Source organism: Tursiops truncatus, chromosome 13, assembly GCF_011762595.2.
Source record: "Tursiops truncatus isolate mTurTru1 chromosome 13, mTurTru1.mat.Y, whole genome shotgun sequence".
Taxonomy (NCBI): domain Eukaryota; kingdom Metazoa; phylum Chordata; class Mammalia; order Artiodactyla; family Delphinidae; genus Tursiops; species Tursiops truncatus.
This window is the reverse complement of record NC_047046.1, coordinates 63,931,440-63,945,330: the sequence shown is the minus strand read 5'-3', so window position 1 is coordinate 63,945,330 and position 13,891 is coordinate 63,931,440. Positions and strand designations below refer to the sequence as shown.

Below are 13,891 nucleotides of genomic sequence, written 5' to 3'. Positions count from 1 at the left end.
CTTTTGTTGTGGCCATTTTGGTCTGCCTGCCCTGTGGGTGTTTCTGGGTTGCCGGCTTCTTTCACTCCAAGTCTGGGATTTATGAGGCTGAGAAGAAAACTCAAGCACATCACTGCTGTGTCATCCCTCAGGTGCCAAGCTCCCCACCCAGTCTGACTTCTTCTCGCTGCCTTTCAGAGTTCTCTTATGTTTGTTTGTATACTTAGATGTCCAGGGTTTCTAGTTGTATTTATTTTAATAATTTAAGAGGCAACACAGCAGAGTCAAAAGAGGCAGCCCCTCCACCCGATCCCACCACTGCCACCACCGCCACTGGCACTCAGTTTCATTCCCTAATGGTCTCATTCTAAAAACAGGGATCATCACGGGCCTAACACTAAGTTCTGGAAGAAGGTCCGTTTGCATTCAGGGCAGGGCAGGGCACCCGGGGAACGGGGACGAGCTGGGCCCCATCAGCAAAATGACTCACTGAGCTGGATTCCTCCTAGGATCACCAACTGGCCTTCAGAGGTGCCAGATGCCCGAGACACAGGTCAGCTCAGGAGCCTGGATCCCTCATTCTGAGAAGCACTGGGAGAGCGTGGAAGAAATTTCACGGCCCACCAACTCCCTGTGGCACCACGAGCCGTGCCGTTTTGTAAATTCTCCCTACTTTTATTTTTTAATTACTTTAAATTAACTGGCCCTTTTCCCTTCCACTCCCTTTGTTCTTTGAGTGTAATTTTTAAGCCCGGAGAAGAACCTTGGAAATTCCCTGGCAGATAACGCTTGCTTCTCACAACTTCTGTCACCCTTGTTTAGAATTTTTGCGGTGCGGGCAGCTATGGCCCAAGGAATGCCCCCAAAGAATGGCTGACCAAGCCCTTCCCAGCATCTGTCTTGAGACTGGCTTCCCACTTGCCATATCAGGGATTCCCCTCTCTTTGCCCAGCATCTCCCCCAGCTTTCCGTCCCCTCCCGCACCCCCCCCTGCCCCCACCAAAATCCATTTCTCTTCACGTGGAGGAGGAAAAAGGTAATTTCTACATGGCTGGTCAAGGTCTCAGAAAGAAATCAGCTAGGCCTTGGAGAGCTTCTTCTATTCTTTCCTGGAAATTCTCAGGGGCCTGGAACTCCATGTCCTCCTAGTTCAAAAGGCCCTGGAGCCGGCCGGCCCTATCAACACAGCAATGACCAAGAATGCCCGAGGTTGCTGAGCATTAGTGGTGCTTTCAGACTCACTCTGCCTGGGTGGCAGTTCCTTTGCACACGTGGAGTGATGTCCACGGCGGGGCGAGGAGACGCTTGGGAGTCTACCCTCAAGGGCGCCCTTTTAACTGGGCAGACAAGACCCATGATTCAAAAGAAGGAGGGCTGATATGGGGCTGGACAGCAAATGAGATTGGCTGCGTGGCCCCTAGGAGGGCAGGGAAGAGCCAGATGCCCTTGGAGGAGGGGCATGGGGCATGGAGCCCCCTTTCTTCCTTCCTGCTTAATTTTCAGGGCCAGTGATCATTGGGACTGGTCTCTCTGTGCAGGCCAGTCAAGAATCTTTCTTCCCATTTTACAGATAAGCCAACTGAGGCTCAGTGAGGAGAAGTCCCACACCAGAGGGCCTTGCAGAGGCTCCATGGAGTGTACCCAGCCTGTGAGCCAGTCACGGCTTCCAAGCGTCCACCTCCTGTCTCCCACTTGCCCTCAGATCCAGCCCCCTCAGGAGAGAAGGGCTGAGTTACCGCTGAGACCTGCTGTGGTGATGACCACATGGGGCCCATGTCCTTGGCCTGGAAAAGGGCTGAGAGGGCCTTAACTCCTGGAACAGACTTGGGGCTGGGTCTTGGGCTCCAACAATGGAGACCCAGGCTCCCCTGCTGTGGCCATTCACAATATTTGTCAGCGGCTGCTGGCTGAGCTGGCCAAAACCAGCTCCTCTCTTCTGTGTTTGCTGGCCCTGGGTTTCGTCGATACCTTCCTTCAGGGGCCAGCTGGCTGCTCCCCACGAAACCTGTGGGTTTAGGTTTGGCTGATCTGGGGACGAGGCACTGTTGCTCCCAGTGGTGGGTAAGGAAGCCACATTTGGTCTCAGATCCCCAGATATGTGGGTCCAGGTTTCGGAGACATACTAAACATGCAGCCCTGCGAGCCAAAAGGGGCAAAATCCACCTCCCTGTCTGCTTATTATGTTCTAATCTCTCGGGGGAAGTTTCCTCTGGTGGGGGCAGGGCGGGGGGAGGAATGGCTTAGGAGATAAGATTAATATTCCATTTGTGCTACTGGCAACACCTGCTGTTAGGAAAATAATGCTTATTTTTTTTTTGAGGATGGAAATTGTCAGTATGCTTTTTCCATCACTCATTTAGTTTATTCTTTCTTCTTTGGGTTCTGAAATCAGACGTCTTGTTCCACTCTAAGACTGCTCTCTTTTATTAAGAAAAAAAAAAAAAAAGTTCTCCGAAGACCACAGCTGCATTTTGGGAGGTGGGTGTAGGGAGAATAACTTCAGATTTTGTTTTTAAAAATGATTTTAACAGCAGTCCAAATGCAGACAAACGTCTCTCTGTTCATTTTTTATTTCATAATCACTCCCAACTAGATATTCTGAGGGCCACCAACTTATTATGGTTCTCTCAATGTCGGACACTTCACCACATAATTTGTAGGTCTGCTTAAAAATTTCTGAAAGCAAAATTCCTAGGGCGAGTGGTTTGAGAACTATGCATGGGCTCATATTTCTTGCTTTCAGAAAGTGATGACTGCTTATTACTAGCTTAGGCGCCTCCACTCCTGCCCACCTACACATGCCCCGCACAGGTCCCACCTCCCCTGCCACCGCCGCTGCCGTGACAAAGCATGAACTGAAATGTAGGGACTCAGGCACAGGGCTCCGGGGCTGTTTAGCTTAGCTCGGCATGTGGGGCACGGAAACAAGGGTCACCCGCCACACAAGGCTGCTCCAGTTTGCAGAATGGGAAGCTTAGCAAGGAAAAGCATAGCGGAGACTTATCTCCCTCTTCAGGGAGCCAACCAAGGGAAACATGACATTGGCTTTTACCAAAGAGACAAGGATCAGAGTGGCCTGTGTTCACTGAGCACCTACGATACACTCGGGGCTGAATTAGGTGCTGGAAACCCACTGAGTCTGTTCTGTAGGACACTCCTCGTCTGGTCTGTCTGTGCGGCTACAGCCAGCTCAGAGCCTGGCTTGGGGGGATTTCACCCCTCTGTGTCTCTTTCCCTAGCTGTGTCGGCCCCCAGCTCCGGGGTGGCTGTGAAGATACACGAGAGACAGCATGAGAAAGCCTGGTCTTACATATGAGAAAGCCAAGGTTCAGGGAGGTTGCTTCGTTCCCCTCAGGTTGCCCAGTTAGTGGCAAAGCCTGTACTGGAACTTGGATCTGTGTTTCTGCTCTAAGGTACTGCCTGAAACACTTACATGATTGGATTTAACAAGGACTTTTCTGAGGTCTTAGGAGGTCGTAGGTCTGGAGAACTGGGGCATTACTAGCCACTTAGATAAATGCCCCGCCTGTAATTGCCCTTATCCACATCATGGCAGGAACACCAGCACCGTCCCCGCCGGCTTTGAGCGCCAGGCGCACTCCTGCACCAGGTTCCCCTGACAACGTGCGAGGAGCGGCACGTGCTCAGGAGCGCTCCTGCTGCCTTGGACGGTCAGCCAAGCTTCAGAGGCTCCCACCCAGCAGACTGCGGCTCTCCTTTCGCTCAGAGTTGGGTAGGAAATGATTCAGGACTGAGACCTCTGCCAGCCGAGGCAAGAGTTCACGTTAAGAAGTTCAGTCTTCCACTGAGTGGACATAAAGCCTTAGAGACCAGATGTTTACCTGGCGAAAGGGATGCTCTGGGATGGAAATGAGAGGGTCTGACTCTTCACCCTGAGGCAGAGAAAAGATTTTTCACACCAACTACAGAATGAATGAACAAAGGAATGAGGGAGCGGGGGAAAGACTGGTTCATTGACTGCTTCATTAATTAAACATGTTTAATTAATGAACCTCTGTCTGGAGGTTCAGCAGAGGTATCGATGGGCTTGCCCAAGGCCACATGGCTCCTGGAACACTCTGAGGGAAGCTGGGAGTTGGGGGAGGGGGTGATAAAAGCTGTTCAGCTCTCCCTAAGGAGTCTCTCAATACCTCTCCTAATCCCACCCGGGCTTTGACGCCCAGACCCGCCCAGCAGCCTTCCCCAGCCCCCAGGGTGCCCCCTCTATCTCTAGACCCCTCACGAAATTAGTCTGGCTTCCCTCGTCTCTGCCACTTACGGCCTTGGGCGCTCCTCTTGTGAACACTTCACAGCATCTACTTCCCTCAGATGTGTGAGAACCTTCTCTAAGTCTCCCTCGGAGTCTGCGGTGGGGCCGGGCATTCATTCATGCCTGAGGTGAGCCCCTCAATGAGCCAGATCTTGGGGACACAGCGATGACTCCAACACAGGGCTGTGTCCTTATAGAGCTCAGGGTCCATTTGGAGAGACAGACACTAATCCAGTAATTACACAAACAGGTATCTGGCTACAACCAGGAACAAGAGTCATGAAGGAAGGGAAGCAGAGAGTAGTAGCACAGGGGTCTGTCCTAGTCTGATCCTAGAGGCAGGACTGGCCATATAGTTTGCAGGGCCCTGTGCAAAATAAAAATGCGGGCCTCTTGTCAAAAACTGTCAAGAGTTTAAAGCAGAGCATTAAACCAAGTGCAGCCATTCTGAGCCTGGGTCTCAGCACAAGAGCGCAGACTGCACGCCCGAGAAGCCAGCCCTGCCCGAGGAACGGGACTGGAGCTGAAGTCACGAAGATGCAGAACGACAGTAATGAAAACACGGTAACGCGTGTGAAGCGCCAACCACGGGCCCAGGCAGAGTTTTCATTTACTCTAAGCGGGAGGGACCACTGCACTCTGTTTTACAGAGAGGTCAGTGAGGCACAGAAAGGTAAGTACTTGCCCAAGGCCACACAGTTTGCAAGAAGCAGAACTTGGTTTGAACTTAGGTAGTTTGGCCCTAGAATGAGTGCTCTCAACCCCCATGCTCTCGTCTCAAGGGTCTGCGGCCTGTTCCACGGTCCTGAGGGTCCGGGGCAGCCTGCACACCACTGCTGAGCCACTGGAACCCCAATCCAGAGGACCCCAGGCCTTGGCCAAGGCCAGGGTGGGAGGGGTCGTGGCTCTGGCGGCACGTGGTGTGGAAGCTCAGCTAGATATGCAGACGCAAAGGCCAAAGGCTGAGCCGGAGGCCACTGGAAACGGGGAAGCTGAGGCCCGGGAGAGGGGTGGCCTGGGAGGGCTCTGGACGGGCGTTCTGGGTTGAGGTTTGGAAATCCGGCCTTCCAGCCTTGGCTCCACTGCGTCTGGGGAAAACCACAAAAGCCACATGTGGCCCTCGGGTTTCCATCTGTGCTGGGAACAAGCCTTTCCCCACCACCGTCTGCTAGTTCCTGCGGCTGGGGTCTGTGGGGCAGGGCTGGGGGGAGTCTGAGTTTTCAGGTGGCCCGCTGGCTTTACCCTTGCACTTGGGCTGGGCAGGGGGTGGGAAGAGCTGTAGGCTCCTGCACCCTCCTCCATCTTAGTTAGGGCAGCACAGAAGGCCATGAGGAAATAGCTTTCTCTGGGGTATTAGATGCGGCTCTGAGTCTCATTCAACTGCTGGGGCATTTCTGAGGCCCTCCTCTCAAACCCACTGGAAATCCAGGGCTCCCAGCACCAATCTGCTGGGCAGCTTTGGTAAACCACCCACCTCTCCATGTCTCAGTATTCCCACCTGCAGAATGGGAACACCAAATCCTCACTCAAGGCATTTCCTTAGGTGGGGTCCCACCTTCTCTGCATTCCTGCCTAGATCACAAGGCACGTCTGAAGTTACAATACAATCAAGCCTGGGAGAGCCTTTGGGGAACAAAGGCACATTATAAATACGAGGTATTATTTTTGTTCCAGGGTGAATCAGGCATTCCAAGAATCCTTGGCCTCATACGTTCTGAGGCAGCGTGATGTCATGGGAAGAGCACGCGGCTGCCCTAGTGGACTGTTTCCAGGGAAAGGCCCTCGCCCTTCCGCCTAGCCCAGCCAAGTCCTGCAGTCTCCAAGTCTGGCCCATGGACCCTCAGTGCAGCCTACTGGCGAGTCCAGGTATCCCCCGAGCTATATGGCCACCCTGGGCACGCACTCAGAGTCTGGTGGACAGCAGACACGAATACAGGTAAATCTCAGCTGGGATGCTCGATTTTCCAGCTAAATTGAAATTGTGGCTAAACTGACCAAGTCATGTCAATCAACACCAGGAAGCAAAATCTGGCCATGCCACCTTTCTGGAGCCTGTGCGCTCCCATCCACTTTTCCTAAAGAACCGAGGAAGCCTGGCTATGGGTGTGAACTTGCCCCCTGTGTGGCCTTCTTCCATAGCCCCTCACTGCCTGGAATACAGAAAGTGCCCAACACAAACTCCCAGAGTATTTACCAAGAGGTAACATACTGCCATAATTCAAAGTATGGACTTTGGAGTCAGACCCCCAGAGTTCAAATCCAGGCTCTGAACTTCCAGCTGTGCAACACTGGGCAAGTTCCTTAACCTCTCTGGGCCTTAGCTTGTTCATCTGTAAAATGGGGACAAATAGAGGACTCATCTCATAGGGTTCCTGTGAGTTTTAGAAGAGTTGATGTACGTGTTATATTAGTGTTGTTTCTAATAATATTATATTGTGGGTTTTCCAGGCAATATAGTATGAATCCATCAGATGTTCGGAGGAAGTGCTGAGCATTAGTGCACCCATAGTACAGGTGGGAGAACTGAGGCTGTGGGGAAACAGGCTTTTTCAAGTGTTAGAAAATCAAAGAAGAAACCCCAGATGTCCAGCTTCTACTTCTGCTCTAATTCTGGCCTCTAGAGGCTGCATTTTGGACATAACTTCCCACCATATAAGTTCTCATCACCAGATACTCACCACCATCATTCCAGGGGAAATACTACCTAAGGAGTTCCCATAGGCTTAGGGGCTACCTCCAATGACTTCCTTGATTCCCAGCCTAAAGCCTGGCCATCGTGTCCACCACAGCTGGCCAGCGGGCCTCAGCTGGCCCACATGATCACACTTACTCCACGGGCTGAGTGGCTTCAGAGGTCCACCCGAACTAGCCCTTTTCACCATCTCTCTTAATCTCACCATCTCCATGTAGTCTAGTAGCTCTCAAACTGGCTTTCAAAGATACGACAAAGAGGAAGAGGGATAGGGAGAAAGTCCCCTAAGAGTTGTTTAAATACTAGGTGTCACCAACTGCTGAGTCCTTTAGAACTCTGGGGGAAGGAAGGCCCGAGACACAGCCTGAGCTCACCTAATGGAGTAACTTCCTCAGGACAGCTATCCCACATTGGAGGGGGCTGCCTGGAAATGTGGTGAGCTCCCCGTCACTGGAGGTATCCAAACATGGAGACCTCCTATCCCTAACCTGCCCATTCTGCAATCAGTACCTCCTCCACAAAACCCTACTGGGTTTAGCAGGAGTCCCCACCTGCGGACGCAGCAGGATGCAGCGATAACTTGGAAATCGGACACACCTGGGTCCACACCCTGGTTTTTGCCCGTGTCTAGCTGGGTGGTTTTGGACAAGCTGTCTAACTTTTCTGCCCCTCAGTTGTTTTATTAATCAAATGGACCTACAACTGGAAAATAGGTGAGGGGCAGGCTCGAAGGGATGACCCCAGGGCTCGGTGTTAAACCTTGCCCACTCACCCCTCTGCCTTGGGCCAGCCCTGGGAAGCCAGGTGAAGAAATGATGGCTCCGTTGTGGGAAGCAGAGGATCCCAGGGCAGTCCTGAGCTGGTTCGGCTTTGTGGGTAGTGGAGCATTGCTGAGTTTCCAGGCTCTCCAGGGGAACGCTGCCGGCTATTGGCCCCCCTCAGTCCATCAGCCATCACAACCCAGCCACCCTCCTGGGACAGCCTCTCCCTCACAACTTCATTACTGACAGGTTTGCTCTATCCCTGAAGGACCATTTTTTCCATCTCAGGAAGGAGAGGAGATGTGAAATGGAGTTAGCTGGAGTAGGGCCTCCCTCGGGCCATATTTTTCAGCTGGGGCTGGTGGAACTGACGAGTCCGTGGTGAGACATCACGGCGGAGGGGGAGCCACTCAACAGGTTTTACACCTCACGGACCCCAACACCACCCTCCCCCCAACCCGCCCAGCCTTCTTGGGACACGGCTGTCCAGCAGATGGGTTCTTGGGCTAGAATCTCCCCAAGAGCAAGTACTGTGTTGACAGCCTTCTCATTAAACACCCATCAGCCAGGATTCAGTGTATAAATATATTCAGGGACATTCAGACAGGTGACGAGGACTTTCTCTCCCTAGCTCCCAAATGCAGGGTCCTGAAATTTAGAGTAGTGAGTTTAAAATCAACCAGAGACTTTCCCTGACAGTAGAAAGACAACTAATAAACGTAGAAGGAATGATGGAATTAGAAAATCATCTGGCAGGGACCTCCCTGGTGGCGCAGTGGTTAAGAATTCTCCTGCCAATGAATGCAGGGGACAGGGGTTCGAGCCCTGGTCTGGGAAGATCCCACGTGCTGCAGAGCAACTAAGCCCGTGCACCACAACTACTGAGCCTGCACTCTAGAGCTCGTGAGCCACAACTACCGAGCCCACGTGCCACAGCTACTGAAGCCCGTGCGCCTAGAGCCCGTGCTCCGCAACAAGAGAAGCCACTGCAGTGAGAAGCCCGCGCACCACAACGAACAGTAGCCCCCGCTCTCCCCAACTAGAGAAAGCCTGTGCACAGCAATGAAGACCCAATGCAGCCATAAATAAATAAATTTATAAAAAAGAAAAGAAAAGAAAATCATCTGGCAGCCACCATAATAATAATTCTTAAGCAAGAGTCATCAGTGGAGCCTAGTGGGTGAAAGTTGGAGGAAAACAGAATATTGGCATTGTCTCAGAGGATCTCCCCACAAGCTATTTCTTAATTACAAAGGGAAAACTCATAATTTCACAGTGGAGAAACTTGGCAGACACGGCCATAACCAAGTAATCAAAGTCAGCATCACCAGTCTTGGGGTGAGGGGACAGCATGAGTGTCCTGATACGATGCACTGAGAATCTGATCGTGAGGAAATATCAAAGAAACTGGAACGAGAGACCATGACACAAAAACAACTAGTTGTTCTTAAAAAACGTCAATGTCATGAAATACAAAGATTTGTGAACTGTCCTCAGATTAAAAGGCACTAAAGAGATATGACAATTGAATGTAACCCCTGCTCTAGGATCACTGGAGAAAGATGAGTGAGGACCATGGAGTAGATAACGGTATTGTGTTGATGTTAGTTTCCCAATTTTGATCACTGTACTGTGGTAACGAAAGAAAAAATGTCTTTATAAAGAAACACACTGTGAACTATTTATCAGTAAAAAGGCATCCTTTTGGCAACTCACTCTCACTCAGGTCAGAAGATAATGTAGGTTAGAGGGAGAAAGATAAAGCAAATGCAGTAAAATGTTAATATTTGAGGAATCCGGGGGAAGAATATATGGGGATTCTTTGTATTATTCCTGCAACTTTTCTGTGAGTCCGAGATTTCTGTTGAAATCAGAAGTTTTTAAAAATGAGTAGGATCTGGTTAGAAGGGAAGAAGTCGAGCGGGCATTCTAGAAGAAGTCGAGCGGGCATTCTAGAAGAAGTCGAGCGGGCATTCTAGAAGAAGCGGGCATTCAACGAAGGCTTTGTGGAAATTTTTCTTAAGTCAATTTCTTAAGTACCAGGCAAAGCAAACAAAATACAATAAAATTGACCACAGAGGGTCCTGCTTCACTTAGCAGCAGGTAAAACTGCAAAGACCCCTCACCGTAGGTAGGGGTGGCCTCACCGGAGGTGCATACAGAGCTCACCGTGCATTTGTGTCCTTGAGACCTACAGAAAGTTCCTTAATGGAGCCCAAGCATCTGGGCACCATCTGAAGGGCAGTAGCCAAACTCCTACATCCCCAGGGACACAGGCCTGGGTGGACTCCGTGTACCATCATAAGCAAGTAGATTTGCCCTTATGGGTAATACCTGGAGCTTCTCAAAGCAAGACTCTGTTCCCCAGGGTGGGCCTCTACAGCACCCACCAGGAGACCTAGTCCCTCAATGGGTGAGGAAAAGTACACATTTTTTACTTATTTTTACACCTGTGGAGACTGAGGCAGTTTAGTGGGCTGGCCGCAGCATTGCTCCACTGTTTTAGACGTGAGAACTCCCCTCACAGTAATATATCATCTTGCAAACACACTTAGGAATTAAAAATGTTTTTATTATTTTCGATGGTATACGATAAAGAAATTATTTTATATAAAACAGTTTTTAGATTAATATGTTATTGGGAGTAAATAATAAAGGTTCATATCTAATATGACCTTTAATAACATCTATGATTAAAGGCAATATTTAACCTTCCCCCACTTACCAAGTGATGCCTTCTCCTTCATTTATTATAACTGAGTTATGAAGGCAAAAGCATAAATTTCCAGAAAGAAATTTCAAACCGACTTATTACCATTTCATTGTGTCTTTGGCACCACATACATGCTCACATGGAGGCTAACGCTTGACTATATAAGGCAGAAAAAGAAACAAAAAGCAAAAACTGATTTTGTGGCCCACTGTTTGGAATTCTTAAATTGTATGTTTGTTTAATAAAAATCAACTTGGTTTGTTTTTGTAATTTTCTTGCTTTGTTTCTAAATGATGAGACGTGAGAATTTTCAGGAAGTGCTTGCAATCACTTCTGCCCAAATAGCAGGTCGTGAGCAGGGAGGGTCTTGACTCCCATGAATGGAGTGGGACGCCGGCCAGGCTTGGGGTCTCCAGGACTCCGACCAGATGCTTGGAGCTCCTGGACCCGGGTAGCGCACCCGAGGCAAACGTGCAGAGCTATTACCACTGCATGTTCCTCAGGAACCAGCCTTTTAATATCAGTGTTCTTTAATGCTTCCTGCCTTTAACCAACTGTCCATTATGGGTAAAAAATGAAATATTTGACTAAGAATAAAAATCATTTCAAACTGAGTAATGCTCAAAACCACCAAAGTGGCTCTCCAGGCTGCTGAGTGATGAACTGGCCAAGGGGGTGGGTCTTGGGCGTGCCCCTCTCTTCTGCGTTAAGCCGGGGCTCCATCCACACCCACAGGCAGGGTCTCACACTGCGAGCTTCCAAAGGTGAAAACAGACCCCTGGCATGGGGGTAAGAGCCCGTCTCTGGGGCCAACCAGGCCTGGGTTCAAGTCCAGGCCCTGTCACCTCCTTGCTGTGTACCTTGGGCAAGGCTCTTATTGGTCCGTACCTCAGTTTCCCAATCGCAAAACGGGGCAATGATAATGAAAGGGGTATTGCCTACGGTTCTGAGGGTTAAATGAGCTGCAATTGGCCCGTGCCTGACACAGAGCAAGGGCTCGGTAAGGAGCTCCCATGGCCACTGTCGTAGCTTCCCTCAGGACCAGCAGCAGTGACAAGTCAGGGCTCCGGGCACAGTGCTCCCACTACATGTGTGAGCCCAGGAAACACTTCCTCTGGCATGCCCAGGCTCCTTGCAAGCCGGGCATCTTCCACATGACCTCACATTTGCAGCTACAGTGTGGGGTGTTCAGAAGGGTTTGGATTCTCCTGGGGGAGACTTGAAACTCTGCTGGAGGTCTGAGCATGGGGCTCTCACCTGCCTGTCCCCCTCCCCCCAAGGGTGTCCATGCCATCTCCCTGCTGGAACTGCCCCTTCACCTGACTTTGCCTCAAAATATTTTCTCTTGGGTCTTGGCACTCAAGCCCACCCGCTTTGGGGAGCTGCCCTGGTCACCTGGCCCGTGGTGAGTGCTGTCTGTCCCTGGAATCTTGCCCGGAGTTGATGGTGAGTATCAGCGCATTTGCAGCCTCTGTCCACGGCTCCTTCCTGGTGGGCAGGCAGGCCCTGCCAGGCTCACTCCAGGAGGTGTCAGGCTCTACTGTTAGACACGGATGTTCAGGTTTTTACTGCGGGGTAGTGGGATGTGGGTTCTGACATGGGGGATGAGGAAGGCGTTTTGGAGGACTCCCTCGGGGGCCTTGGTCCCAGCAGCCCTTCACTGGCTCTCTGTTCCCTTCCTGGGCAGAGCACGGCCCTGAGGGCAGGTGAGGGGGAAGTGAGGGCGGCAGACGGACAGGCCAGGGCCCACGCGGGATTCAGACTCTCCTTTGGGTGGTTTAATGGCCTAATTTCTGGGCCGTGGCAGGGAGACCTGTGGTGGGGAGGCAACTCCAGAGAGCCAGCAGGAACGTAACAGAGTTGCTGAAAGAGCCCGAGAGGATACAGTAAGTAACCTGGGTAGGGCTACCTCCTTGGCCATCCACTCATTTACTCAACAAACGTCTACAGAGTTCCATTATGTGCAGGTACTGCTCTAGACACTGGGGATACGGTTAGGAGTAATTGACAAAAAGCCCTGCTCTTGTGGACCTTCTCTCTCTAACGGGGAGATACAGATAATAAACGGAGTAAATGCATAATACAGAGTGGCAGAGGACATTAAGTTCTATGGAGAATATGAAGCCAGCAAGGAGGACTGGGGGTGCTGGTGTGGGGGGGGACACCCATGGGGGAGTCTGCATTTTTATTAATTTAAAATGTTTTTTAAAAATTGAAGTATAATTGACTTACAACATTATGTTAGTTGCAGGCGTACAACAGAGTGACTTGATATTTTTACGCATTATGAAAGGATCACCACGATAGGTAGTTACCCTCTGTCACCATACAAAGTTATTCCAATATCATTGACTACATGCCCTATGCTTACATTACATCCCTGTGACTTATTTCTTTCATAGCTGAAAGTCTGTACTTCTCACTCTCTCTCACCTATGAGGGTTTGTACTCATAGATAGAATCGCCAGGACAGATCTCACTGAGATGGTGCCACTGAGCAAAGACTTGAGGAAGGAGTCACGTAAATATCTGAGAGCGGAGCAATGCAGGTACAGTGCAAAGGCCCTGTGGTAGGAGCCTACCGATGTGCTCAAGGCCCCTAAGAAGACCAGCGTAGCTGGAGTGCAGAGCATGAGGGGGGATGGCAGGTGATGAGGTCAGAGATGATGGGAACCAGATAACCTGGGGCCTCGTAGACCATTGAAAGGACTTTGGTCCTTACTCTATGTGAAATGTTGGGGATTAGTGGAGGCGTCTAAAGAAAGAAATCACATTTAAAAAGGCAGAGTCAGGGAGACCATGGAGGTTACAGGAATAACGCAGGTGAGAGCCAATGGGGCCCTGGACCAGAGGGGCAGGAGTAGAGGTGGTAAGAAGTGGGTGGATTCTGGACCTGTTTTGAAGGTGGGACTGGCAGGAATTTCAGTCTGGATGTGGGTGGAGAAGAGGGAAGAAATCAAGGATGTCTCTAAGGTATCTGGCCTCAGCAATGGCAAGGACGGAGCCAAGTTACCTGAGCCAGGGAAGACTGGGGGAGAGGGCAGATTTGAGGTGGACAGAAGCTCAGTCTTGGATACGTTGAGATTGATAAGTTCTGAAGCACCCACTGGGGGACACTGAGGGGGCTGAAGGATGCAGGAGCCCGAAGCTCGGGGAGACAGTGACCTAAGGAGCTGCTTGGAAGCTCAGCAGCGCGCCTGCTCCCTCAGGCTCAGCTAAAGGTCTGCTTTTATTTCAATTACATTTTTATTTCTAATTATGTAAAATAGTTTTTCCTTTAGTTTTTTCTTCTTTTTTAATTTCGTTTTTAAAAATATAATTATGTAAAATATTTACATGGGTTCCAAAGTTAAATCTGCAAAACAAGGTGTTTAGTGATGTCTGCCCTCTACTCCCCCACCCCGCCAACTGCCCTTTTGTGCCATAAATAACCACTGTATTGGTTTTGCGGTTTACCCATCCATCCATTGTCTTTA

At 50.4% G+C, this 13,891-nt stretch overlaps 1 protein-coding gene across 7 annotated transcripts in view; it reads right to left on the bottom strand.

Annotated features, from left to right (window-relative positions):
* The window catches only part of CTIF (cap binding complex dependent translation initiation factor), a 308,311-nt gene that overhangs the window by 109,942 nt on the left and 184,478 nt on the right, over window positions 1-13,891 (bottom strand). The window lies entirely within an intron of this gene.